The sequence below is a fragment of the Argentina silus genome (genome assembly GCF_951799395.1).
Source record: "Argentina silus genome assembly, chromosome: 5".
Taxonomy (NCBI): Eukaryota; Metazoa; Chordata; class Actinopteri; order Argentiniformes; family Argentinidae; genus Argentina; species Argentina silus.
In genome coordinates this window covers 20821862-20849337 of record NC_139659.1, presented here as the reverse complement: position 1 = coordinate 20849337, position 27476 = coordinate 20821862, and the positions used below count along the sequence as shown (strand labels likewise).

The window sequence follows — 27476 nt, the reverse complement described above, 5'->3', positions numbered from 1 at the left end:
CAACGCCTAATTGGCCAAATACATAAATGTTTGGTGAGCTTCTATAGTGTAACACTTCACTAAACCATCCTATCACAGATAATGCTGTTGTGTCACGTAAATTGCGTTGTGTTAAGTAAATGTCTGCTTTAGTGTTATGACAACCCTTTGTAACATGCATTTTATATCCACACCACAACTACTGGGTCCTTTCACATGGAAACACTCTGAGGGTTAGGGTTAAGGTTAGGGTTAGGGTTAGGGTTAGCAGCACTGGACCAACCTGACAAGGAGCTGGCAGGAAACTGCAACATTTTCCCAAAACAACCCGAGTTCAACAGATTAGAAGCCAGACGCACGCACGCACACACATACAGTACACACACACACACGCACACACACACGCGCACGCACACACGCGCACGCACGCACCCACGCACTCACACACACACACACACACACACACACACACAGACCAGCCTTTGTTAACAGATTAAGTCGAACACATCCAGGAGGATCAGCCAACTCTTCCAGAGACCAAAGCCTCCATTGTCAATCCACAACAACAACAACAACAACAACAACAACAACAACATCTTTCCAGGAATATGCACAAGTGTCTTCACTTGCACAGGTTCAGATCATGCTAATGGAATCATTAGACACAACAGCATTAGACACAACAGACACAACAGCATTAGACACAACAGACACAACAGCATTAGAGACCATCCTTTGCAGGCACATCTGAGTTTATTGTAGTTCATTTACGATCTTCAATATAACGACATCCCAAATATGGGTCAAAGTGCAAAAGCAGGTGCATTGAAATATAATATGAATACTGTTGATGGAGTAGACCTACACTACACCAGTTGCCATTTGTAAAAATAAAACTGAAAGAAAAACAGAAACAGCAACATTGAGGCCCACTCCTTCTCTAGTAAGCCTGTCCTCCGCTCCCTGACTCCCTAAAGACAATGACTCATTGGTGGGAAGGCCGGTCAGTGTGGCGGGAGGCTGGAGCCTGCTGGTAGAAATAGCCTCCACTCTGTGTGGGCCCGGAAAAGTCTCCAATTCTGGGGTCAGCGACCTCAACCCCGCTCAACGAATGTAAGGAGCTGTCCTTCCTTCCTCTGGAAATAGACGCACACACAGAGACGTTTGAGAGCCGAGGAAAAGGGGAACGATAAGAAAATGCCAGAGGAGACTATAAATACTGAGGTATGTTTCCGGTTCATCTCCTCCAGCGCTGCTACCAGGTGTAGAAGAAGGAGAGGTTTCGCTGAGACAGCATAAAGCCGTTCTTCACGGTGGATTGTTTTCATTCGCTTTGTCAAGAGCCTGACATACTGTCTGTGCTACTTTCACGTCATAACCTCCAGTCTCTGGAACGGAACAACCTTCATTCTAGGCAACCGTCTACACAACGACCTGTTACTACTCACCTCTACTCACCAGGGCCAAAGAAACCGTTTGGACCATAATCATGTCACTTCAGTATGCTGCTTTTTTTTTTTTTTTTTTTTAACCTTTAATTATCCAGGTTAGTCTCATTGAGATCACATCTATTCCCTAACCCTAACCCTAACCCTAACCCTAACATACAATACTCAAGGGCCTATAATATACATCATATTCAATACAACATTCTCGGCTTCCGTTGCCTTAAAGGGGCAATCTGTAGAATCATTGGAAGAATTATAGAATTGTCTGTGAAATTGCGAGTGGAACATCCCTCAGATGTTTGCCGAAAAAAAAAATGTTTTTTTTGTTTGAGTTTGATGACAGATTGCACCTTTAACAGCTTTATTCAGTCAGTAGAAGACATGGCTTGCAGATTAGAGGTGTGATTTTCTCTGCCTTTTTCAAACTGAGGGACTCAAGGACCTCAACATCTTCCTCCTGAGGAGCTGAGTCACCTGTGCCTCTCCAGGCGTACTCAGTCAAGGTCTACAAGGCACAGACGCACGCACGCACACACATACAGTACACACACACACACACACACACACATACACACACACACACACACACGCACAGGGGAACAACCTTCAAACACACGACGCAAAGAATTTAACAAAGAAGGAACTCAGTGGAATGGAATCAAACGCCGGAGGCTGGTGGAGGTAGAATGGTACCATACCTCATTCCACTCCGTGCATTACAATGAGCCCATCCTCCGATTTCTACCTCCACCAGCCTCCCCTGGAATCAAGATGCGTTGGCTTCAATAGAAGCTCCATGTTCTCTTTTCAAGGTAAAACACATCGGCAAAGCAGGACGCTGTTGGTTTCTTAGAGCTGCAACAGAGGCCATCGCTCCAAAGACCCCAATCTACCAAGTCACCTTGGACAGAAACCGTGTTCATGATCATATATCATCTTTTATCTATATGTCCCCCCTAAACAACACAGCCAGGAGTTAGCCCAGTGTTATGGTCAAAATGGGGGTCAGTAGAGTGATTCTTGAATCTTGAATCTCTTGAATCTTGAATCTTCTTAGAGAAAACGCACATGGGTGCTTTCTCTCCAAACGTCACGTTAAGCCTATCTGTCCGTCAAGGTAGGGAGAGGGCGATGGTGTTTACCTCAGGTCAGGGGGAGGTAGACGCCCCTCCGTGTCTGTCTACTCCGGTGTATAACATCAACAAACACAGTTCCCTTTGTTTACCTCGACCCACAGACTAAACAAAGGCTTTAAAACGGGGCACCTTTAAGACAGGATGATCTGGTTTCGTGTATTGGAGAGTTTAGTCAAAGTCTGAGTCAAAATGTCAACTGTGCATCATCGTCTAAGAGTTTCATTGTGTGTGTGTGTGTGTGGGAGGGTGGGTCGGGGGTATTCCCATGATACATGCTCTGGTTTCTGCCGACAGGGCAGATCAGAAAGTGAGTGACACACAGAGCTCAGGTCACTGGATGTGGGACAGAAAGGTCACTGAGGCCAAGAGTTCAAATCCAAAAAGCGAGAAAGAGAGAGAGACTCTTCTTTCCGATGTCACCTCTGAAGCTAAATCAATCCGTCCTTCATCCAGTCCAATTTATCGGATGTGAAATTGGCGTGGAACAACCGCGGATAACGTCTCTCTCTCTCGTCCGCTCTGTGAGATCAAACCTAGCGTTAAAGACTCTACTGTGCGTACATTTCCCCCGGCTAAAAGAGGCCTCCTCGCTAACCGACCGACCGACCGACCACAGTAAGTGGTGTCCTGGGGGGGGTAGCTATTCCTCAAACAGCTGTTAGCTCCCAGCTACCTCGACGGGCCCTTGACACCGCTAATTATGCCTTGAAACATCCAGCGCTAAATGACACGGTAGTGTGCAGTGTGCTCCCGGGGAAAGACACATTCACACCATACCAGACTGACACACAGCAGGCCTCAACGGTGTGACCACGTCACCAGCAGAGAGACGGGCTGCTTGGAGATCTGAATCTGGGTGGATATGATCGACAGGGTTCCAACCTGAAGGTGTAGGAGGGTAGGGTGTAGGGTGTAGGGTGTAGGAGGGTAGGGTGTAGGGGCTAGGGATAGGTTTGGAAGGGCCTTACCTGATAGAAAGTGATGTTAGTGGGAGATGTCCTCCCAGTCGTGTGTGGTGTTATGGGTTTCCTCTCCTCGGCTGCAGACAGAGACAGAGAGACACTCGTTAGATAGATGTTGTATTATACGTCATTTAGCTGAGGCTTTTATCCAAAGCGACTTACATTGCAGTGAGTGCATACATTTCAGTATATATGGTCCCAGCGGGAATCAAACCCACAACCTAAGCGGTGTCAGCGCCATGCTCTACCAACTGAGCCACAGAGGACCAGTGTGGACCTCTGTGGAAGACATATCTCCATAACGCTCCATACATAAACACTACTATACGTCCTCTACACAGGGGAGGCTGGTGGAGGTATAAATCGGAGGATGGGCTCATCGTAATGCAGGAATGAGGAGCGGAATGAGGAACGATATCAAACATGCGGTGATACATAGACGTTGAAGTTGCTGCCAATAGGTTTTGAGAGGCGCGTTCACACACAATGTCAAAGTGTGTGTGGGCCAGAGATGATGTGTGTGTGTGTGTGTGTGTGAGGGTTCAACACTGTGTAACACAGCCAGCTACCATGCCCTCTGACAATGTGTCAACACATCTGGAATGACTAATTTAAAAGTCACTGCAGTAGTAGTGACAGCCATAGAGCACCATGGATGAGTGTTTCTGATGACTTATCTGACCAAACGTCAAACGTAGTTTTGAGAATGTTGTTATAACTGCCTTACAACAAACACACTTACAAACACGCTTACTTTCACTGTGGAAAGTCATCTCCTTCTCTCTGTGAAGGCATCTCCTTCTCCTCTCGAACTGATTATTCATTTACGCAAATGACTGACTTGATCGTTTTTCAGTCATGTCAGGCCTCCTACTTTACCTGAGGACATGGACACACAAACAAAAGACTATTCCACATCACTCAACCCAAAATAAACAAATAAAAAATCAAGTTTCTTCCTTTCTCTAGCACTGTGACTGCCGATGACACTTGTTCTTATTGAAGGTTTTCCTTACGATGACTGATGTACTTATTGTAAGTCGCTTTGGATAAAAGTGACTTAAATAAATAAATAGAATTAAACAGACAGACACATTGTCAGGACTTCAAACACTCCAGACCAGACCATTTCAAGGGTATATCTGTAATCCCAGTGAGTCAATGTGGTGGGAAATAACCCTTCAGATTGGTCTGCAGATAGATAGATAGGTAGATAGTTGAGTACAATATTCCCTATGATGACTAATGCCCCTCCGTCTGAGGGCCTTAGAAGGCTGCCTTTTCCCCCTTCTCTCCTTCAGAGGGAAAGGAGTGAGAGAGGGAGGGGGAGAGGGAGGGAGGGAGGGAGGAGAGAGAGTGGGAGGGAGAAGGGAAGAGAGAAAGAGAAAGAGAAAGAGAAAGAGGGAGGGTTGAGAAGAGAGAGGGAGAGAGGGGGGGGTGGGGGTGGGAGCGAGGGAGGGGCAGGGAGGGAGTGAGGAGAGAGACTGACTGTGGAACTCTGCTATAGCCCCCTCCCATTTCCTGGAGGGCGTGGCTGTGTGTGCGTCAGCAGGCCCAGACACATGGCCCCTCCCCAGGGCATGACACACACGCATGGTACGCTAGCTCACTCACTCACTCACTCTTCTGTTCTCTCTCTCTCTTCTCCCCCTCTCTCTACCTCTTCACTCTACCTCTCCCTCTCTCTATTCACCTCTCCCTCTCTTCTACTTCTTTCCCTTTCTTTACTTCCCTCTCTCAACACGACTCTCTCTCTCTTTCTCTCTCTCTCTCTCTCTCTCCCTCCCTCTCTCCTCCAGCCCCTAGTCAGACCCTCTCTCAGTTTGAGGCAGACCTCTCAGTCAGACTACTAATCTGGTGTGGTTGTCACTCAACACACGCACTCCCCTCCTGATTCACATTCACTCTGCTACCGTGCTGCTATCATTCATCCTCCTGTCACAGATTAAATGACATCTCAATCGCGGTGTGTCCTCCTCTGACCATCCTGGGGGGGCTATTTCTGTAGAGGGGTGATTCAGGGGCCAAAGGCTGCGTGTGTCGTACCCCCCCCCCCCCCCCCCCCCGCCCAGGGCAAGCTGCAACTCACTCTGCCTGGAATGCCGACACAGAGTAGCAGCTAGCTAGCAAGCTCCTACTCACTACCCCTAGCGCGTCGTCATGATGTCATTTCCTGTTTGGAAAGCCCTCCAACACCATAAAAGGGAATTTCAGCCATCTGCAGGCAGGCAGGCAGGCAGGCAGGCAGGCAGGCAAGCAGACAGACAGGCAGACAGACAGACAGACAGACAGACAGACAGACAGACAGAAGCAAACAGACAGAGAGACAGACAGACAGACAGACAGACAGACAGACAGACAGACAGAGGCAAACAGACAGAGAGACAGACAGAGAGACAGACAGACAGACAGACAGACAGACAGACAGACAGGCAGGAGCAGAGCAGAGGACTCTCCCCCTTGCATCCTGTGCAATTAGAAGTGTGCAGTGAAGGAAGGGAGTGATTGTTTAGTTTAGGAGGAACAGTAGAAAGGACCCGCGCAAAGCAAACAAATGTGTGGCCGGTCGTCACTGGCCGGCGTCCCGGCACAGGTCGTTACGAGAGGAAGGCGGAAGCTCTCGACGACGACTTCTCTTGTGTTTGTTTGCTTTTTTTACGCCGAGAGTGGACGCCTACGGCCCTGTATCCGTCAGGGAAAGACGCTCAGCATCCTCTCCCCCTCAGTCTTACTGCCACATACTGTTGTTACCCCTGGCATGTTGTGTGGAACGGAATGTACTCCTACACACAGTCTGTGGTGCCGTGAGTTGATTTTCACATGGTACAGAAACGGCCCCGGGGGGTCCAATCTGGCCCAATAAGGCTCATTGAGGACTTCCTGCTGTAGGCCCTGGCCAGTGGATGTAGGCAGCCGATGGCTGGTGATACAGACGGAGCTACATCTGAGTTGAGAACCGCACCCTGTCTGAGAAGAGGAAGTCCGTGACCAGAACGGTACTGTTCTGCTTCTGCTGCTGAGAAACAAGGGAGGGAGAGAGAGAGAGAGAGAGAGGGAGAGAGAGAGAGAGAGAGAAACACAAAGAGACAGAGAGAGCAAGCAAACAAACAAACAAACAAACATACAAGTCCTTCCGCTGGGCAGGAGAGGGCCTGACTAACAGCTGGGATACTCAAACATCTATTTCAAACATCTGGAGTCTGCAGTTTGAACCTCAAATACTACGAAAAAACCCATTTATATATACACTCACCGGCCACTTTATTAGGTACACCGGTTCAACTGCTCAACGGTTCAGGCTGGTGGTGGTGGTGTAATGGTGTGGGGGATATTTTCTTGGCACACTTTGGGCCCCTTAGTACCAATTGAGCATCATTTAAACGCCACAGCCTACCTGAGCATTGTTGCTGACCATGTCCATCCCTTTATGACCACAGTGTACCCATCTTCTGATGGCTACTTCCAGCAGGATAATGTGCCATGTCACAAAGCTCACATCATCTCAAACTGGTTTCTTGAACATGACAATGAGTTCACTGTACTCCAATGGCCTCCACAGTCACCAGATCTCAATCCAATAGAGCACCTTTGGGATGTGGTGGAACGGGAGATTCACATCATGGATGTGCAGCCGACAAATCTGCAGCAACTGCGTGATGCTATCATGTCAATATGGACCAAAATCTCTGAGGAATGTTTCCAGCACCTTGTTGAATCTATGCCACAAAGAATTAAGGCAGTTCTGAAGGCAAAAGGGGGTCCAACCCGGTACGAGTAAGGTGTACCTAATAAAGTGGCCGGTGAGTGTATATGAATACATCTTCATATCATCTTTCCATCTTCCCTGTCTGAAGGAATGGAGGTCTTCTCCAACCATGAAGGATGTCTGGTACCAACGTTCTCTATGTTCAACCATTCCACCTTCTAACACCCAAGCCTGCCAGAGCCAGAGACAGCTGGGGACAGAGTAAGCATTAGCGTTCATTAGGGAGACGGCTGTGGCTGTTCTGTGGTAGGCCTGACACCCCAGCATGCTGATTCAGACCGTGTGAATACTGGAACTGTGCGTGCCAAATGTACCACACACTTTATGAAAACTGTATCCGGCAAAACAGTAGCTTTATCATAACACCATATCGCCCCCCCCCCCCACTTAGTATTATATCATAAGTGGGGACGGACATAATTGCATTGTGCTGGCAGTGTGCATATCAGTCTGCAGCGTTTTACGAGGCCAAGCAGCTGAGTCTCGTGAAGCTGACGGGAGAGTGTTGCTAAGGTATTTCATCGACAGGAATGTGAGGCGGAACACCACGAAAAAAACCAAGATGCAACCTGCCGTTTTAAGAGTCTGTCACGAGATGTGTGCATCAACAACACAGCGTCAAACCCGAAAGAAGCCGCATTAGAATGTCAGTAGCGGTGATTGGACCCGAATGCCACAAAACGAATCATCTCATAAAAGGGACGGGGGCGAAAACGATGGTTAACTTCAGCGTTTTCTCACTTACTTTAGCGGTTAGCGGTCCGCCTCTGAAGACCCCCCCTGGGTAGCGGTGAGGCCGCGGAGTCACAACAAGGTGACATCACACAGACGCTTTTATTCGAGACAGCTGAGCCCGTGTCACTGGCGCTGATATGAGAATATAGCTGTGTGACATGGTGATCTGCTCTCTCTCACACACACACACACACACACACTCACACCACACACACACCACACCACACACACACACACACACACACACACACACACACACACACACACACGCACACACACACACACGCACACACACACACACACACACACACACACACACCACACACACTCGATCTGCTCTCACACACTCGCCAGCGTAACTGAACCCCGCTAGGCGCCAGGGCGCCAGGGAGAGCAGCCAACTGGACCCTGACACAGACACAGACACAGCAGTGTGAGGAGGGCTAATTAGGTAAGAAGGAGCGATACAATCATCACGCCGGGCAGCGAGGGGGACGAGGACATAGCTTCCCCCACCTCGTATCATCAACACCTCCACCCTCTGGGCTTCTGTCCCTCCATGGAGTCTCGCCTAGCCATCCGTCCAAAACACCTCCTTCTCGTTCCCCCTTTGGACAGTTTCAGATGAGCCGATCTGTCTCGGGGTTGAACTGGATGGAGCAATTTGGAGAATTTCATTGGAGGTTACATGTGTGTGTGTGTGTGTGTGTGGGGGGGGGGTCCAAGAAACCTCCCCCCCACACGCCCGCTGCTTGCTGGTATGTGTGTCGTCTTTTCCGACCAGGTAGGACTATTTGTTGCCTGTGCAACATTGGAGAAAATGGAAGAAAACCTGAAGGAAAAATTGAATTCCGTTTTTTTGGAGCTCTGCTCAAGCAAGGTGTTTGATTGGTACGACGTGTCGCGAGGCATCGCTCATTTCCAACGGGTTTCTACGCCTTTGTAGATACTTTCTGCAAAGGATTTGGCCGGGCTTTCTGACCTAGGAAAGCCTGGTCTCAACGAGGTTGACTGGGTCTGGTGTAGTTTGTGAATGGTGGCAGCAGGATGTAGGATGGTCTCCTGGTTTCCTGCCCTGTTGCTGGTCCTGCTGGTGGGTTGGTGGAGGTCACAGCTGCTGAATACAGCAAGGAACTAAACCACCAGCCGGAAGGATGGTTACAGGACGCAGCAGGATCCCAGGGTCGTACCCAGGTCAGGAGATAGAGACCCCTTCTCAATGACACACACACACACACACACACACACACACACACACACACACACACACACACACACACACACACACACACACACACACACACACACACACACACACACACACACACACACACACACACACACACACACACACACACACACAGCCAGTACACCCTGCATAGATCTGATGTCAGGGGTGTGGAGACAAGATATGTGATGATGTCTGGATGTTTTGATGCTGCAACCTTTTCATTTCTGAAGGAGACAGCAACAGTCAGCTTGATGTTCCAGCAGGAGGAAGAGGAGGCCATGCCCTGCAGCTGTGCTGAGTTAGAGGCCGGGTATTGATGGAGATCATTGTTTATTCATTGGAAACCACCAGACAGAAGGTGGAGAAACACTGCAATATTCCATCTGTTGACCAGGGGAGGCTGGTGGAGGTAGACATCGGAGGACGGGCTCATTGTTATATCTCTCCGTTCCATTCCATGCATTCCAATGAACCCTCCGATGTCTACCTCCACCGGCCTCCCCTGCTGATGATGAGTCTGTTCATTTCTCACAGCGCCCACTCGTCGTGCTGCTACGTCGACTAGCCTAGCCTAGCCTAGCGCTCTGGAACACCGCACGCCTCAAGCCTTGAGACAACCGACGCCCATTGTTTATGTTTTATTCAGGGGTAAAAAGGGAACAGAACCTGCAGCGTTTCAAGAAGCTTCTTCAGAATTTCAACACCGTTTCACACCCTGAGTTACAGTTACCCACAGAATTGGATAATAAAAGAACATAATCAGAAACGTCAAGGCTTCGGTGAAGCGGGGAAGCTGTCATTAAATCAGTTCAAACTGTAACGTAACATCACTGTCTGTGTGAGACTGTTGGTCTACTGCAGGGAAGGCTGGTGTCATACCATTCCTCAAACGTTTGATACCGTTCCTCATTCCATCCCATGCGTTACAGTGAGCCCGTCCTTCCGATTTCTACCTCCACCAGCCTCCCCTGGTCTACAGGTTTATTCTCTCTGTCTGAAGTGTCTGCTGCTCCGCGCCAGACAGACAATAAGCTAAATCCAGTGAATTGGCTAATCCAATTAGCTAGCAGGCTACAAGTTCATCTGGAAATGTGCTGGTCTTGGACCCTCAGCGCTGGGGAAGGGGGCTGGCCATTTAGTCCTCTTAAAAGGAGATATCTGGGTTGTTGCACTGATTTTGTTTTGAAAGAAATTGAATTGGTGAAAGATTAGATTACAGATTAGAACAATATACAGATTACAACGCTGCACAGATCAGAACAATGTGACGTTTGAGGGAAAAAAACATATTGTGCATTAAGTGAAACACAAACAGAGATGGTCTGGCCTGTTATCTGCAGTGACCTGAGGTCCCATTATGTCCCCCTCCACCCCCCTGGTGTATTAGTCCAGATCAGTCCCACTGTGTCCCCCTCCACCCCCCTGGTGTGCTAGTCCAGATCAGTCCCACTGTGTCCCCCTCCACCCCCCTGGTGTGCTAGTCCAGATCAGTCCCACTGTGTCCCCCTCCACCCCCCTGGTGAGTTAGTCCAGATCAGTCCCTCTATGTCCCCCTCCACCCCCCTGGTGTGCTAGTCCAGATCAGTCCCACTATGTCCCCCTCCACCCCCCTGGTGTGCTAGTCCAGATCAGTCCCACTATGTCCCCCTCCACCCCTCTGATGTATTAGTCCAGATCAGTGAGCAGGTCAGGGCTCCACAGCTGCTGCTGCCTAGAGTCATTAACACACAGGGCAGTGAACAGCAGGCCTGTCTCCTACCTCTGGTCACTACCAAGCAGGGGAGGCTGCTGGAGGTAGAGCTGTTTCATACCGTTCCTTATTCCATTACAATGAGCCTCCTCCGATTTCTGCCTCCACCAGCCTCCCTTGAGTTCATTAGTCATTCAGTGGTATGGGGGGAAGGGGATGAAGGAGTACAAATGATTACAGTAAAAACCATTAAAACACGAGGGACGAGTATTGATCATGGGACAATGTGAAATGAAAGTTACATTCTCGTAACTGACCCGAGATGTAGTAAAACAGTTAACTGTAAGAATCCTTAGAGGAGAATTGGGAGTATTGGGAGAGTCGGGTCAGTTTTCTCATGACATGTACATGGAAAGTGAGTCACTGGGGAGATAGTTGCAACCTAAAAACATCTGATGGCCAGCTATGATCTGGCTGAAGCAATGTTTTCTCTCTGCGTCCGCCTGACAACGCCTGCCACACCCAGTGTGGACACACACACACACACGCACACACACACACACACACACACACAGACAAACACACACACACACACACACACACACACACACACACACACACACACACACACACACACACACACACTACGCCAAGCCGCTTTAATGACACTGGCCTTCCCAGTCCCACAGCCTGACATAACCTCAGTGTGTGTGTGTGTGTGTGTGTGTGTGTGTGTGTGTGTGTCTGTGTGTCTGTGTGTCTGTGTGTATGTGTATATGTATATGTCCTGTCTCCTCCCAAAACATAGCCTACATTCCCAGCTCAGTCAAGGCCAAACATTACCCCCACCCCCCAATCCCCCCCCCCCCCCCCCCACCCTGTCAGAAGGGAGTCAAGTAGGTCAACCGAGCTAACTAAATATTTCAGCGCCGCTACAACAAACCCTAGATCAACAAATCCAACGCTGACCGGTCAAAGACACGCAGCTGGTCGGTGGCATGACACAAAGGGCTCGATAGGGCATCGGCGCAAGAACCGTTGTTTGAGTCTGAATAACTCAATCAAAAGACGAACAGTGTCATATGCTTTTGTGATAGGATAATAGCATCAGAAACAGTAGTATGTTGCTCATTACGTTCATCTTTCCACCCAATTGTGTTTGAATTGAATTGGAGGCGATGAGGAATATCATGAATGCAGCCTTTCAGCTGGTTTGCTGTTCAGACAACCGAGAGATGATTGTGTTAACCTATAGAATGACTGGACCACAGGCAGACACCTAGACTACCGCTGATCAGGAAGACAGCACCGGAGTCATGAGACTGAGGTCCAGACCCGGTCTGAATGCAGTACGCACAGCTTTACGGCTGCAGCTGGCTGGCTGGCTGGAGTGTGTGTGTGTGTGTGTGTGTGTGTGTGTGTGTGTGTGGTGTTGGCTGACTGGTGGGAGGGTTGTTATGTTGTACATGTCTTCTGCCTGAGTGGCTGATCTTTACATCTAAGCTGCCTGCATTTGGCAGTTTCAAGGGGGGATTACACACAGGCACACACCTACCTACCCACACACACACACACACACACACACACACAGCTCACCATCAAACAGAGAAACTAGCAGCTTATCTTGGTCGCCAGGCAGTCTTTGTAGGGATCAGAATACTAATGGATACTGCATGGTGATTGGGTAGACTGTGGTTCAATTCATACTGCAGTTGGTTGGAGACCTTGTCCAATAGCTCCAGTTCTAGTGTTCGGCAGAGTGTCTGCCTGCCAACCCAGCCTCCAGCTCCATTCAGACATTTAACAGCTTTGCGACTCCCTCCTTGACCTTGGCATGGAGAGCTACCTTGGCATGGAGAGCTAGTCCCTGTGCACAGCACCGCTTATGGTGTGAAGAACAAGCACAATGTGACAGGATCCAGCCGAAGGCATAACACCCCCTCCATCCGTCCCCTATGGTGGCGTGCCGTGTCATATGCGGTGTCCAATCACTTCCTGGCCCGCTGGTTTGAGTGACAGGCAGCCTAGACAAATGACGTCCCTGAGCCCTTCCTCTTCTCTATCTCCACCAACCGCCTGCGTCCGTTTCTACGCAGTTGAACCTCTATCTAACTGTCCTGGTCCCTATCTAGACCCTCTCACGCTGAGTTAACACTGAGTTAAGTACTAATATGACTTATCTCAGTGTGGCACAGCACAGAGGGAGGGATGAGCAACCATGGGGAGAATACATCTGTCAGATACTGCAACTGAGCCTCATCTGGTACATCCAAGTGCATCCAAACTCAATCAAGCACACCTCAAATATATATATTGTCAATATATGTATGTACTGTATGTAACATATTAAATGATATATGAATATATACATACATGCATACATACATACATACAGTACCAGTCAAAGGTTTGGACACATCTTCTCATTCAATGGTTTTTCTTTATTTTTTATTATTTTCTACATTGTAGATTAATTTTGAAGACGTCAAAACTATGAAGGAACACATATGGAATTATGTAGTAAACAAAAAAGTGTTAAACAAACCAGAATATGTTTTGTATTTTAGATTCTTCAAAGTAGCCACTTTTTGCTTTGATGACAGCTTTGCACACTCTTGGCAAGGTGTGTCCAAACTTTTGGCTGGTACTGTACATCAAATATATATGAGTATTTCAGATATGTATTTGACCCGGGTCAGTGTAATCAGGCTTCCGGTGCGGCGCCTGAATCAGACGGGGAATGGCGGCGTGTTTATACAACACACACGACGGGCGTCTCGGGTCTGTTTTGATACGCCTGTCCTCGTCTTGTAACAATTGTACCAGTGGAGAAAATACGGCAGAGAGGAATGTGTGTGATGGAGTGTGTGATGACTGTGAGTGTGTGTGTGTGTGTGTGTGTGTGTGTCTGTGTCTGTGCGTGTGCGTGTGTGTGCGTGTGTCTGTGCGTGTGTGTGTGTGTCTGTGCGTGTCTGTGTGTGTGTGTGTCTGTGCGTGTGTGTGTGTCTGTCTGTCCTGGATTCAACCTCCTTGCGTTCCTTGTGTGTGTGGTTGTTGGAGGTTCTTATGTGACTTGTGAGTCTGAGTCTGGAGCAGAAATCAAACTGTGCCACAAGTCAACATTCCCTTGAGACTCACTCACAGTTCTAATATAGAATATGATGCATCGACAACAACAATCTGCTGAAATGTGTGTGTGTGTGTGTGTGTGTGTGTGTGTGTGTGTGTGTGTGTGTGTGCGTGTGTGTGTGCGTGTGCGTGTGTGTTCTGATAGAGACAGAATAGAATGTACGAACTGATCCTCTGTACGAATGTACGAACTGAGACCCAGCAGGACTCTAGGACTCACAGTAGGACTCTCTGATGTGTGTGTGTGTGTGTGTGTGTTATCGTAACGTTTATTGTGCCGAGCCAATAAGACTCTTCGGGTAGACCTGGTGACATCACAGAGCTGAATACAGGCCTGTGGGGAGAGGGGATTCTCTCATAGCGGTCAGAAACCCACGAACGCACACACACACACACACACACACACACACACACACACACCTACACACACACACACACACACACACACACACACACACACACACACACACACACACACACACACACACAGTGTGTCCAGTCAAACTGTGAATTCTGGCACACCGATGTGAACTGCTGAGTGGTCTGGCAGGCTGGGGGGAGATGGGGGAGATGGGGGATGTAAGCCATAGCCCTGTTGGAGTGGAGGTCATTCCTCCATGCCTTTAATCTCTCTCCACACATCTCTCCCCTCCTTGACTACAGACTGTTAAGAGTTTAAGTGTGCTGGTCTTCTAGTGAACAGGAACAAGTCTGTACTAGCCAGTAGCTAGCCACAGCCACAAGGAGCAATACTAATCATCATTAAAGCTAGCCTGTAGCAGCAGCAGCAACATGTAGTTACCTCAGAGACTGAGAGTGGACCGTGGTCAGAGACTGGACCGTGGTCTGAGCGTGGACCGTGGTCTGGGAGTGGACCGTGGTCTGGGAGTGGACCGTGGTCTGGGAGTGGACCGTGGTCTGAGCGTGGACCGTGGTCTGGGAGTGGACCGTGGTCTGAGCGTGGACCGTGGTCTGGGAGTGGACCGTGGTCTTGGAGTGGACCGTGGTCTGGGAGTGGACCGTGGTCTGAGACTGGGGTGTGTCTTCACTCTCCTCCACCCAGCACCCAACTGCCACCATCTTTAAATAAAGCACCAGTGCATTTAGAACAGTAACATGATCTGGGTGGGAGACAGACAGGGAGAGAGAGAGAGGGGGGGGGGGGGGGGAGGGAGGAAGGGAGGGAGGGAGGGAGACAGCACGACTACTCTGGCCAGACCCACCAGCTCCGTGGCTGAATTCCAGGCTGCATTCCAACAGAATTCCACAACGATTCTCTGCAGAGTCCAGGGGCAGGAGAGGGAGAGAAGGGGAGTAAGAGAGAGAGAGGGGAGGAGAGAGGGATGAGGAGAGAGAGGAGGAGGAAGAGGAAAAGAGAGGGAGAGGGGGAGGACAGGGAAAAGCAGGGAGAGAGAGAGCGAGAGAGAGAGTTCTTGGCCCCTCGTCCCTGGCAGAGAGCGAGAGAAAGCGAGAGAAAGCGAGAGAGAGAGAGAGAGAGAGAGAGAGTGCGATCTTGGCCTCTCTTCCCTGGCAGAGGGAGAGAGAGGAACACACTCATTTAATGTATTCCCAGGGGATTGTGGGAATGTGAGGCAGGAGCAGTTTGAGAACTTCAGTTGTTGAAGGAACAGAGCAGGCTAATCTACACTACCCTATCAGATACATACATGAAACAAGGGGGGGGGGGGGAGGAGAGGGGGGAGAGGAGAGGGGAGGGAAGGGAGATGAGAGGGGGAGAGGAGAGGGGAGGGAGAAGAAAGGGGGAAGAAAGGGAAAAGGAGAGATCAGAAAGAGAGAAGGAGTTGAACTTGCCTGTGTGGAGAACAGATTTAAACTTCTGCACTTGTGATAGGCCGGCAGCTATAGGAGACTTGTGATAGGCCGGCAGCTATAGGAGACTTGTGATAGGCCGGCAGCTATAGGAGACTTGTGATAAGCTGGCAGCTATAGGAGACTTGTGATAGGCTGTCAGCTATAGGAGACTTGTGATAAGCTGGCAGCTATAGGAGACTTGTGATAGGCTGTCAGCTATAGGAGACTTGTGATAGGCCGTCAGCTATAGGAGACTTGTGATAGGCTGTCAGCTATAGGAGAGCTTGTGATAGGCCGTCAGCTATAGGACACTTGTGATAGGCTGTCAGCCAGAGGAGAGTTTGTGTTGCACACACACACTTGTCAGCTCCTGACAGGCAGTTAAACATCAGGGAAGCTCTGGAGAACAACAAGAGTTTGAGTTATTGTTGATGTTGGTGAGGCGGGGGAGAGAGGGGGGAGGGGGGAGGGCTGAGGGCAGTATTTCAGCTGCATGTCAACCCAGTGCATTCTTCACCACTAGCCCACATAGTCACAGCTTCTTTGGATCAGAACAATCACACCCAGATATAGAAATGTTGTTATTGTAGTCTCTGTAAAATCTGTATCCAGTTACAACAGGGTACAAACGCTTAGCCTGACTTCAAAGTAAGACGAAGGAACCTCATTGGGCAGCGGCAGGACTTTTGTTGACAACAAGGAGTACAGAACACACACACACACACACACACACACACACACACACACACACACACACACACACACACACACACGCCATGCTGAGAGAAGCCACAGAGAAGGGGGTGTACTGGGGGGGATTCCTTCTTTGTAGAGTGAATGAAGGAGGTAATTTAGCTGCTAATCCAATCAGACTGTGAAACTAAGGCATGCTCTGCTCTTCTCTGCCCCGAAATAAACCTCCACGTCAAACTAATGGCTGTCACACTGTTGAGCAGAAGGGCTGAGGAAGAGCAGAGGGCCTAGTGGCGCTGAGGAAGAGCAGAGCTGAGGAAGAGGAGAGCTGAGGAAGAGCAGGGGGCCTAGTGGAGCTGAGGACTGGGGAACTCCCTGTTCATCAACATCAGACCGGAGACTACAGACCGTTTCACTGAGGAATAGGAAGAACATTGGAACAGCTGAGGTAGGAAGGGCATCAGAACAGCGTAGATAGGAAGGGCATCAGAACAGCTGAGATAGGAAGAGTCTGGTTCTAACCTGGTACTATTGGAACGACTGGACAGGTCAGCATGTAGGCTACAATCATTATGATAAAGAACAAACTGGATATTATTTCCAGATTAAGGGTCAGTTGAGCATCTGTTCCCTGAATGGTCAGGACATGCTGAAGTGAAGAGTCTGCTCCCAGATGTGTGTGCTGACTGGTGCAGGGGGGGGGGGGCTTGTTAACACCTAGGTGTTGGGCTTGGCTGGGCCATGTTAGTGCCTAGTCTCTGACTGCATCAAGAATACATCTGGCTGAGCTGGGGGGAACTGGGGGCAACGGGGGGGAAGAAGAGGAAGAGGACGAGAAGATGTTCAACATTCTTCCGCTTCCATTCCCACAGAGAAAAAGGAAGCAGATATACATGTCCTCCTTCGGCTTAGCGTCAAGTCCACTGACATGTTCTCAAAACCCCGCTGCATCCAGCCCCCGTTAGAAACCACCCAGCCTCCACTACTTCCTGTTAGAAACCATACATTAACACCAGCTACACTTCTGTTATAAACCACACATTAACATGAACACCAGCCTACACTTCTGTTATAAACCACACATTAACATGAACACCAGCCTACACTTCTGTTATAAACCACACATTAACATGAACACCAGCCTACACTTCTGTTATAAACCACACATTAACATGAACACCAGCCTACACTTCTCCTGTTATAAACCACACATTAACATGATGCTATTTTATTGGAAATAAAAGCTGGTTCATACATTCTATTACGGTGGGTCGCATATGACTTAACTCAAAATTCTATCGAGACAACAGATACGGTATTCATCTCGTCTTGAGAAACAGACGCCTCGGAGTGATGAGAGGTGGGTTTGCACAGCGCAGACTGAGGAACACAGAGTGAAGCCAGCGTCTGAGCGTTGGTTCTTGTTGAATCTCCTCCGGTCCTCGAGGCCAGACCTTGTAAGGAAAAGACTGGGTCGGGCTACCCTGGTATGGAGGCTGAGTGAGCTCAGCTGTAGTAAACACACAGATTCCTACGTGTGTGCGCACACAACACACAGACACGCACGCGCAAACACACACACACACACACACACACACACACACACACACCAATTTGAACAAATCAGCAAATCAGTTTCATCACTGAGTGCCAACAACCTCTGTAACTATCCAATAAGCCTGTACTGTTGAAACCTCCTGCTACGTACTGTTGCTACGTGCTGTTGCTACGTGCTGTCACTAGACAGATCTCAGGGCCAGAGGCAGGACTCCCAGTGTAAGCAATGACACAGCGAGACAGCTATGCCAAGTATCCTCTAGTGTGTGTGTGTGTGTGTGTGCACGTGTGTGTGTATGTGCAACCTTGTGCGTTTGTGTGTATGTGCTCAACTTTGTGTGTGTGTGTTTGTGTGTGTGTGCGTGCGTGCATGCGTGTGTGTGCATGATTGTGTATGTGTGTGTGTGTATGTGCGTGCATGCGTGTGTGTGCATGCCTATGTATGTGTGTGCATGCCTATGTATGTGTGTGTGTGTGTGTGTGTGTGTGTGTATGTGTGTGCATGTGTGTGCATGCCTGTGCATGCCCGTGTGTGTGTGTGTGTGTGTGTGTGTGTGTGTGTGTGTGTGTGTGTGTGTGCGTGCGTGTCTGTGTGTGTGTGTGTACCCTATGCTCCCCTCCCAGACAGCACAGGGGAATGTCATGTGTATTCTGTACACCTCAGCTGAGAGACTTTGTGTAAACACACCACCACTAAAACAGAGTGAGTCTCTTACTGTAGGTGTTCCTCTTCACTGGCTCCTGTACTTCCAGACTGACTGACCGGCCAGCCTCACAGTCTCCAGAGGCCTGCTTAGTCAGTCTCTGTCTCCAGAGGTCTGGCTAGTCAGAGTCTAAGTTTCCAGAGGTCTGGTTAGTCAGAGTCTAAGTCTCCAGAGGCCTGCTTAGTCAGTCTCTGTCTCCAGAGGTCTGGCTAGTCAGAGTCTAAGTTTCCAGAGGTCTGGTTAGTCAGAGTCTAAGTCTCCAGAGGCCTGCTTAGTCAGTCTCCGTCTCCAGAGGTCTGGCTAGTCAGAGTCTAAGTTTCCAGAGGTCTGGTTAGTCAGAGTCTAAGTCTCCAGAGGCCTGCTTAGTCAGTCTCCGTCTCCAGAGGTCTGGCTAGTCAGAGTCTAAGTTTCCAGAGGTCTGGTTAGTCAGAGTCTAAGTCTCCAGAGGCCTGCTTAGTCAGTCTCTGTCTCCAGAGGTCTGGCTAGTCAGAGTCTAAGTTTCCAGAGGTCTGGTTAGTCAGAGTCTAAGTCTCCAGAGGTCTGGTTAAGTCTCCAGAGGTCTGGCTAGTAAGAGTCCAAGTCTCCAGAGGTCTGGTTAAGTCTCCAGAGGTCTGGCTAGTCAGAGTCCAAGTCTCCAGAGGTCTGGTTAAGTCTCCAGAGTTCTGGGAACTGCTGGATGAGTAAGCGTGAGTGTGTCACTCAGCAAGGACAGGTCAGCACATCAGCTGTTCCTGGATCAACACCTACCTTGGCAGTGAAGGGAGGAAGAGGAAATGAAGAAAGAGGATGGGGGAAAGACAATGCATACAGTGGGCGGCGTGTGTGTGTGTGTGTGTGTGTGTGTGTGTGTGGGGCAACTTATCATATCCGCAAAACACAAGGCATGTTACTGTTGCCTCGTCTGTATTCGCTGTGCTTTGTTCCAGCCAAAACCAAAGACAGGGCTTAAAGGTTAGGGTAATAGTCATTTACTACTATTTAGTCGAGGAATGTATCTGTATCTACGGCTTTATCAAATACGCAGTACTGTGTACTGTGTAATAGTGCATGTAAGCTTGTGAAAAGTAACATAGTTTGAATGGCAAGCTGAAATCATGGGAGGGTCATTCATATTATAAAAGGTGATCTTGGAGCGACCGACCTCCCTGGTTTTAACACATAACATAACTATTAGGAGTGTCTGGGAATCCAGCGATGGTCCAAAACAAACGATTTCTTTAGCTGGAGAAATAACACTGCATGTTGCCTTGACCAAATATGGCTGGCTGAAAACACTGCCTCAGAGCAGCCTTCTGCCTTCGCACCATGAAACTAAACACACACAGCGCATACACACACACACACACACACACACACACACACACACACACACACACACACACACACACACACACACACGTGTTAAGATCTCCTAAACAGGACAGAGAGAGTGGGCCAGGACACCTACTGTATTAACATAATTCCGACCCCACTGCTCACTGCTATTGCCCTTCACACAGCTGGGCAGCACAAAGCCCCAGGGTAGGAGTGTGTGTGTGTGTGTGTGTGTGTGTGTGTGTGTGTGTGTGTGTGTGTCTAGAGAAACACAACAAGGGACATTAGTGGTACGAACAGGCAAATGATGGTCTGGGGGTGTGGCCATAACTGCAGTATAAGTCCACATTTAATGGGGCAATCTGGGATTCAAACAACAACAAAGCAGCCTGCCCATGAGATCCATGAGATGAACATTTCGCGTTCTGATGGGGTAAGACAATTGAACTAAGATCATGAGGCATTTACAAGTTCTCTTCAAGACTCAATGGCTATATATCATTCATTTAAAAGTCAAAAAATGTATGTCCCAAACTGCCCCTTTAAGGAAGAACTTGCCCGTTAAAAGCCTGATTTAATCATCTTCAGTTCTAAATTCATGTGAAAAGACATACACGACTGAATCATGCTATGCTTTACAACTACAATAGCCGCTGTTGTGAGTGACTGCTTCTTATGGACCATTCCCATAAGATCCCTGTAGATGTAGTTATACAGAACCCACATCAAAGACTCTCTCTTCACCCACTCCCTTCATCCTGACATGTTGATCCTGTTGACGCCCAGGGAGACTTCCTCCTCTCTGGAGAAACTGAATGGCTGTTCTGTGCGAGGGGGACTTCTTGGAGGGCTGGGGGGACAGGGGTCATCATAGGGGCTGCATCCCAAATCTCTACCCTGTCCTCAGGAGAGTGCACTCCCTTCTCTCCTCTGTGGGGCCTCCTCCTCTGGAGGGGGGGGGGGGGGGACAGCTCATGATAGGGCTGTGTGCCAATTCCATACAATTCTCTTTTCCTTTTTTTTCAGAGTGGGGTAGTCCAACTTCTGTATATTTTCTTTTTCGTTTTTATTGGACACAGACAGTAGAGAAAGACAGGAGGAGAGGGTTTGCCAGCAGGGCATGGGCCGGATTTGAACCCATGCTGACATGGGCATATGTGTGCACTGTAGGCCGTGGTGCTAGACCACTGGACCACCCCAGAACACTTGTCTACCCTTCTCTACGCATGCATGTACGAGCACACGCACGCACGCACGCACGCACGCAGACACACACACACACACACACACACACACATCCATGCTACCACACTTCCATAAATAGGCCTTCAATCCCAAACTGTCAGATTGTTTGGAAAATAAGCAGTGGTTATGATTGGTGCTTGGGTAAATATTTGAACTGTACATTGATGTAGAGTAGATACTCAGTCCTCAGAAAGGCCATATTTCACTCTGTAGTTTTGAGCAGAGACGCGCGCTGAAATACCCTGGCCTGCTATAGGTCTCAGACCACATTCAAACGGCCGTTCTGTCTGAGTGAAATCAGTGGTTTTTTTGCGCTACAGCCAGCTCAGTTTCTCTCCTATAAAGTATACAGAACCTAGACATGTCAAGGTGACAGCTTTCAACCTGCCTTCAGACGTCTCGAGATATTGTAGACTTTCATTCAAAAAAGTTGAATTAAAAGAAGTCTGTAATTATATTCCTCTCAAGTAAATGTTCATATACTTACTGCAAAATATGTTTCGTTACAACATCACTTTTTAGCCCGTCCTCCGATTTCTACCTCAACCAGCCTCCCCTGGCTGACATGGCAACCTCAAAGGAAGCAGGGGCCTAAATATAACGTTTAACTGCGAGACCCATGCTGCTTCACTACCTAGACATCTACGCTGACTTCTCTGTAACCGGGCCCATAGATGTCCACACATCATGAGGAAAAAGGGAACCAACTGACAACAAAGCACATTTAGCCAAGAAAATTCAATTTGTCTGAAGCACAATGGTTGGCTAGTGACAGTTCAGTCAGTGGAGCCAAGTGGTGAACATGTAAACAAGAACATTAACATCCCGTAATGACCTGAAATCGATGTCTCGAAGACTCTGAGCATGATGAATTGTTTTTGAAATCAATTCTTTCTTTCTCTGTTAATCCCTCCACAGTTACCCCTCCCTCCCCAGTCCCATGCTTGTAGTGAGGGGTGCCACACCAGGAGAATGTGAAATATGCAGCTCTTTGGTTTGTTTGGACATGAACAGAACATTGTGAAAGAAAACACATGGTTACGATCATACATGCACTTGTCAGGGTCAATGGGCTTACTCACTTACAAATGACTAAACAAACATCAGCCCTGCTCCCCAACCTGACCCTTCACATGGTGCTACTACAAGGGAGGCTGGTGGAGGTAGAAATCGGAGGACGGGCTCATCGTAATGCATGAAATGGAATGAGGAAAGTTATCAAACGCGTGTGTTTCTGCCTCCACCAGCCTCCCCTGTGGCTAATGGAAGGCCTCTGGGCCTGACTACGTCCTGGTTGCAAGACACTTTTCATGACTGCGTGATTTTAGCATTACTGACTTTACATACTTAGAGAAATAACAGTAGGCCTACTGCAACTGCCATTACCATAGATAGCAACATAGACAGCAGTTGAACACTTGTATGTTTCACAATGCTGGTCCGGAGGGACAGTTTATGCTTCCTGTTTCAGGAGGGGTTGGACAAGACATTATTGGTGGCCAACAACAAGTGTTTGAATTATGCAAAGAACACACTTTGTATCTGATATGCTGATATACCTGTGGAATAACACATTGTACAACATAGACATTGTACACACACACACACACACACACACACACACACACACACATACACACACATACACACACACCTCCTACAGTGTACCTCTACTACAGAGGCATCAGCAGGATTCTCCTGCAGCACCCACCAGGCGCCCTGAGGACAAAGACGTCCTTCACCCCCCCCCCCCCCCCCCCCCCAACCCCACCCCCCGGGGCCTGGAGCCCAGAGCCCACTACAATACCACCCAGTGGGTCTTCAATGGCAACCTTGTTAGACAGGAGAGGGAGAAGGTCTGTCTCTGTGGCCCAGACATGCTGCTCCAAGCCTGGCTTTGTCAGAGGCTGGATTCCAAACCAACCTCTGGTAGTTCCTACTCCCTAACCCACTCCTGTACATCTCAGAGGATTCGGTAGGATAGGTAACAGCAGGAATATAGCAGCATCCCCACCCAGCCGATCAAAGGGCAAGACAAAGCTACTGTATGACCCTGTTGGTGATCTCCCTCATCCTCTTAGAACTTAAACAGGGTGTAGGGGCTAGGGGTCGGTTTGGAATTCAGTCTACTTCCGGCTGGTTGACATCATCGCCTTCCCATTCACCCTTTCATGGAGAGGCCACAGGATGACTGATCGATCAGCGTTTACTATCAAAGACCATCAAGTGAGAGGGAAACAGAGAGCATACTCTTTTGAGTACATACGTGGAACTGATAGTCTTGCACATATTTTAAGCCGCTTGTGAACCATGTCATGTTGTCGGGAGGCTGAACAGAGAACATCTGAATATAGACGTGTTGTTTTCACATGTTGCTGCCCTTTTCTCCTCAGCAGACCAGAACGGCTGAAAGGGGCATGTAAGGCAGACACCTGCGAGAAACACCGCCTTGGCGCTTTCTACATGACCCCCAGTGAACACATTTACTACACAGATTAAACCACATGTCATGAATCCTATCTCATACAGCAGCGCTCCGAATACTTCTTAGGCAGGGCGCAGAGTTCCCCAAATCCATCTCCTCGGTTGCCATGACCAACATGTTCTGCTGAGTTCTATGTAAGTCAAAAGGTTTTAGGCGGGGCAGAACCGATCCAGGCAGGGAGCCAGGTCCATCTCGTCAATGGTAGGGGAAACACTGTCATCCAGACAGCGAGTGCATTATTCATAACACACATACAGTAAGTGCCTTACTTCTGGCTGGCATTGACGGTTCAATAACAAAGGAGCAAAGCTGGAGCCAGTATGACAAGGATTGTCTGATCTATATTTGTGCAACTTAAAAAAGAATCCTTCGCTAATTGTATTAGAAGTGCTCCAAGAAAACCGAAAACCACATTAACCTTCAACAAAGGGCTCTGTTATGATGTAGAAAATGTCTCTCTGTGACAGACATAATCAACGACTTCTTAACATGATCTGACATTCTGTTCCACGCTGATAGAAATTGTCCATATCTCAGAACTGATCTTATCATGGGCCGGCTATGAACAGCAGCCTACTGTTGCAACCCCCTCTGCAGTAACTAACTGTGACCATCATGCAACACCTTAAGAAATGAGCAACATGGGGCGCGTTCAGTGGCGTAGCACACTAAGGCGCATACCATATCATCGCAAGGTCCCTGGTTCGATTCCGGCCATCGACATATCCTGCATGTCATCCCTCCTCTCTCTCTCTCATCCTCCCTGTCAATCTCTACTATCTCTATCCCAATAAAGCAGAAATGCCCTAAAAACATATTTAAAAAAAGAAATGAGCAACATGACAAGGAACAATAGTGAGGCTGGTGGAGGTAGATGTCGGAGGACGGGCTCATTGTAATGCACGTTGTGTTTGATACCATTCCTCATTCCGTTCCGTGCATTACAACGAGCCCGTCCTCCGATGTCTACCTCCACCAGCCTCCCCTGGTGTGAACACACCTCCACACCCAGTCACCTCCACCGTGACTCAACAATGGCTGTTTATGTCCACAAACCCAGACTCTAATCTAATCCAGTGCAGCTAACACAGCGTCTAGTAAAGCACTGTGGGACATGATTGAACTGAATGCTCTTTCATCCACCTAGAGTGGCCTAAAAAACAGTGGAGGGGTTGACAGGCCTGGGGCACCACTATGCCTGCTCTGACACTCTCAGACTAGACCTCCAACACTGGCCTAGTCTGGGCTAATAGTCTCTCTCTCACACACACACACACACACACACAGACACACAGACACACACACACTCTCTTTCTTTCTCTCTCTCTCTGTGACCTGGAATAAATGGTAATAATTGCTGTGTCATGTGTGATTTGTCAGTGACACCCCTCCCCCCACCCCCTCCCCCTCTGTACCAACTGTCAGTATAGTGATGAGTGATCGTACTAGTGTGCTCTATCCTCAAGGACAGCTGTTTATATGTTTGTCTTTGTAATTAGAACCCCTGTTCAGCTTCCATTCATTCTTTTCTCTTTGAAACAATGACCATAGGATGTTGAAATATGAGGCGTAGAGCTAAATGTGTAGAGTTATAGACTAGTAACAAATGTACTCTTTCTTGTACGGCTGTACGTAGGCCTACATGTAACAAAACACAAAACACAAATCACTATGGAACAGGTGTGAAAGTCTCGAACAGAATGCATGAACTAAATGTACAAACTGTAATACCATCTTAATAAGCCTGTTGTAGATAGAGGTATTGTTCAGTGTTGAAGCTCCACGGAGCGCTTTTGTAGGGAACAAGTTGCAAGCAGCAACATGAACCACCGCCTGCAGCAACACATGAAATGTGCTGAGTCTAGGAGAGGCCATATGGACCCTATTGAACACAATGTTGAGTAATAGAGCAGCTTGGAACCCTTCCAGCGACCTCACCTGAAAGCCATCAGACATGCTGCTTCACTATTAACTGGTATTTCTAAGGAACATGTCATTATGTCCCCAAGCCAGCTACACACACAGGCCTGGCCTGTCACACGGAAATGGTGACACACACCACACCCCTACGGTGTCGGAATTCACACCCGGAGGCTACATATTTCTCTCGCTTGTTTGACAACTGCAGAACACACACACACACACTCAAGAAAGCCACCCTGAAAGAACGTTTAAGAAGTTATTCAAACAAAACTATAATACCTTTATCAACCACAACTATGAAGTGTTCAGGCCTACATTTAAAAGTTTAGTCGGTAGCCTAATTATTATAGCAACGGAGTGCAAAAGGCGTCGGTTGAGCAATCTGCTGTGACCGAAATACAGTAACGTAAAGTATGTTAGTTTCACAGACATTCAAGACAGACATTGTAATAAAGGTTACATACCATGCTATGATAATATCCCTAATGTTGAGTTATTGATAATAAAAAAAACTAAAACTAAAAAAGTCTACGAACGAGAGACATGTGTATGAGCGGTGATGACAGTGGTTTAGCCAGGCCAGCCTGGCCACAGAGAAAATTATACTAAGTAACTGCACACCTTAATGTAGGCTACATTTAGCCTTATAATGGCTACATTATATGTTTGAAATAGTTGTATATGGTTGTAGAAAAGGCACGTTAACGCACGACAAATCAGTGCGGCATGTGTTCTAAAAAACACTAAATGTTTCCACCCCAAAGAAACTGTAATGCATGTCGCATTACACTTCATGACCTGAGGCTACAATGAATCAATGTAACGTTTCTCTCGACTCTCTTCCGTATCAAACCCCTCTCTGCAAAACTGGGGAAAAGTGAAGTAGACTATCGTTATAGATAAACGTTTTCCGTTTCCTAATTCAAAGGTCTGAGTTTGCAATGTCCTTTATGAAGTCGAACAGCACAAATAGTCGTCTGGCGACGGGCCGCGGACGCATTCGGCCCTCAAACTACTCGAACTAGTCGTACGACGAATAACTTCGGGGTTGAAACTTCCACATCGGAAGAGACTTCACACGTCGTCAGGACACAAGTTCTGGACAAAACATACGCATTTATGGATCAACTGACCTTATTCTTCCTTTTCCCACGATGGTTTCGCCGTCTTCAAATGTGAAATATTGACAATAAATCCCTTTCCCCAGCAGAAATTCTGTTCTAATATGCTGGTAAATGTCTGATAGTGATTTTTTTTTTTCCTGCTCCCTCCCTACTCCGTTCTTCAGAGGCGGTCTTCTAACTCCACCCTTCAAGTCACTTAGAGAACCACGGTGCAGGCGGACCCGCCGTACAGCAGACCGGGGGGGGGGGGGTTAGTCAGAACTGGTCAATTTCACGTAAGTTAACGTGAACTTTCCGACTGTACATCAGCCTGAGCTGTGAATGACACGTTTATAAAAATAGGACCGTGACTATTTACTAAATAACTTTAACGCGCGAGAAAATGAATAACACACCACTGGTGGGAAGATATGATTCAGAACAATATAAATATCAATACACGTTATGTGAGAGCTATTCTACATATGAAAAAGACAACAACTGATAGGATTTAGCTTCACATTGTTACTTTTGGGTCACTCAAATAGTGACTTTTTGGTCAGA

The 27476-nt window shown here is 48.2% G+C and overlaps 1 protein-coding gene across 1 annotated transcript in view; it reads right to left on the bottom strand.

Annotated features, from left to right (window-relative positions):
- tln1 (talin 1) overlaps window positions 1-27085 on the bottom strand; it is a gene marked incomplete at its 3' end in the record, with an annotated part of 83645 nt that extends 56560 nt beyond the window's left edge. Inside the window, exons 1-2 of the mRNA XM_083670799.1 lie at window positions 26943-27085; window positions 3532-3602 (exon numbers count right to left, since the gene is read on the bottom strand). The remainder of the gene's footprint in view (window positions 1-3531; window positions 3603-26942) is intronic.
- Between the last annotated feature and the right edge of the window lie 391 nt (window positions 27086-27476).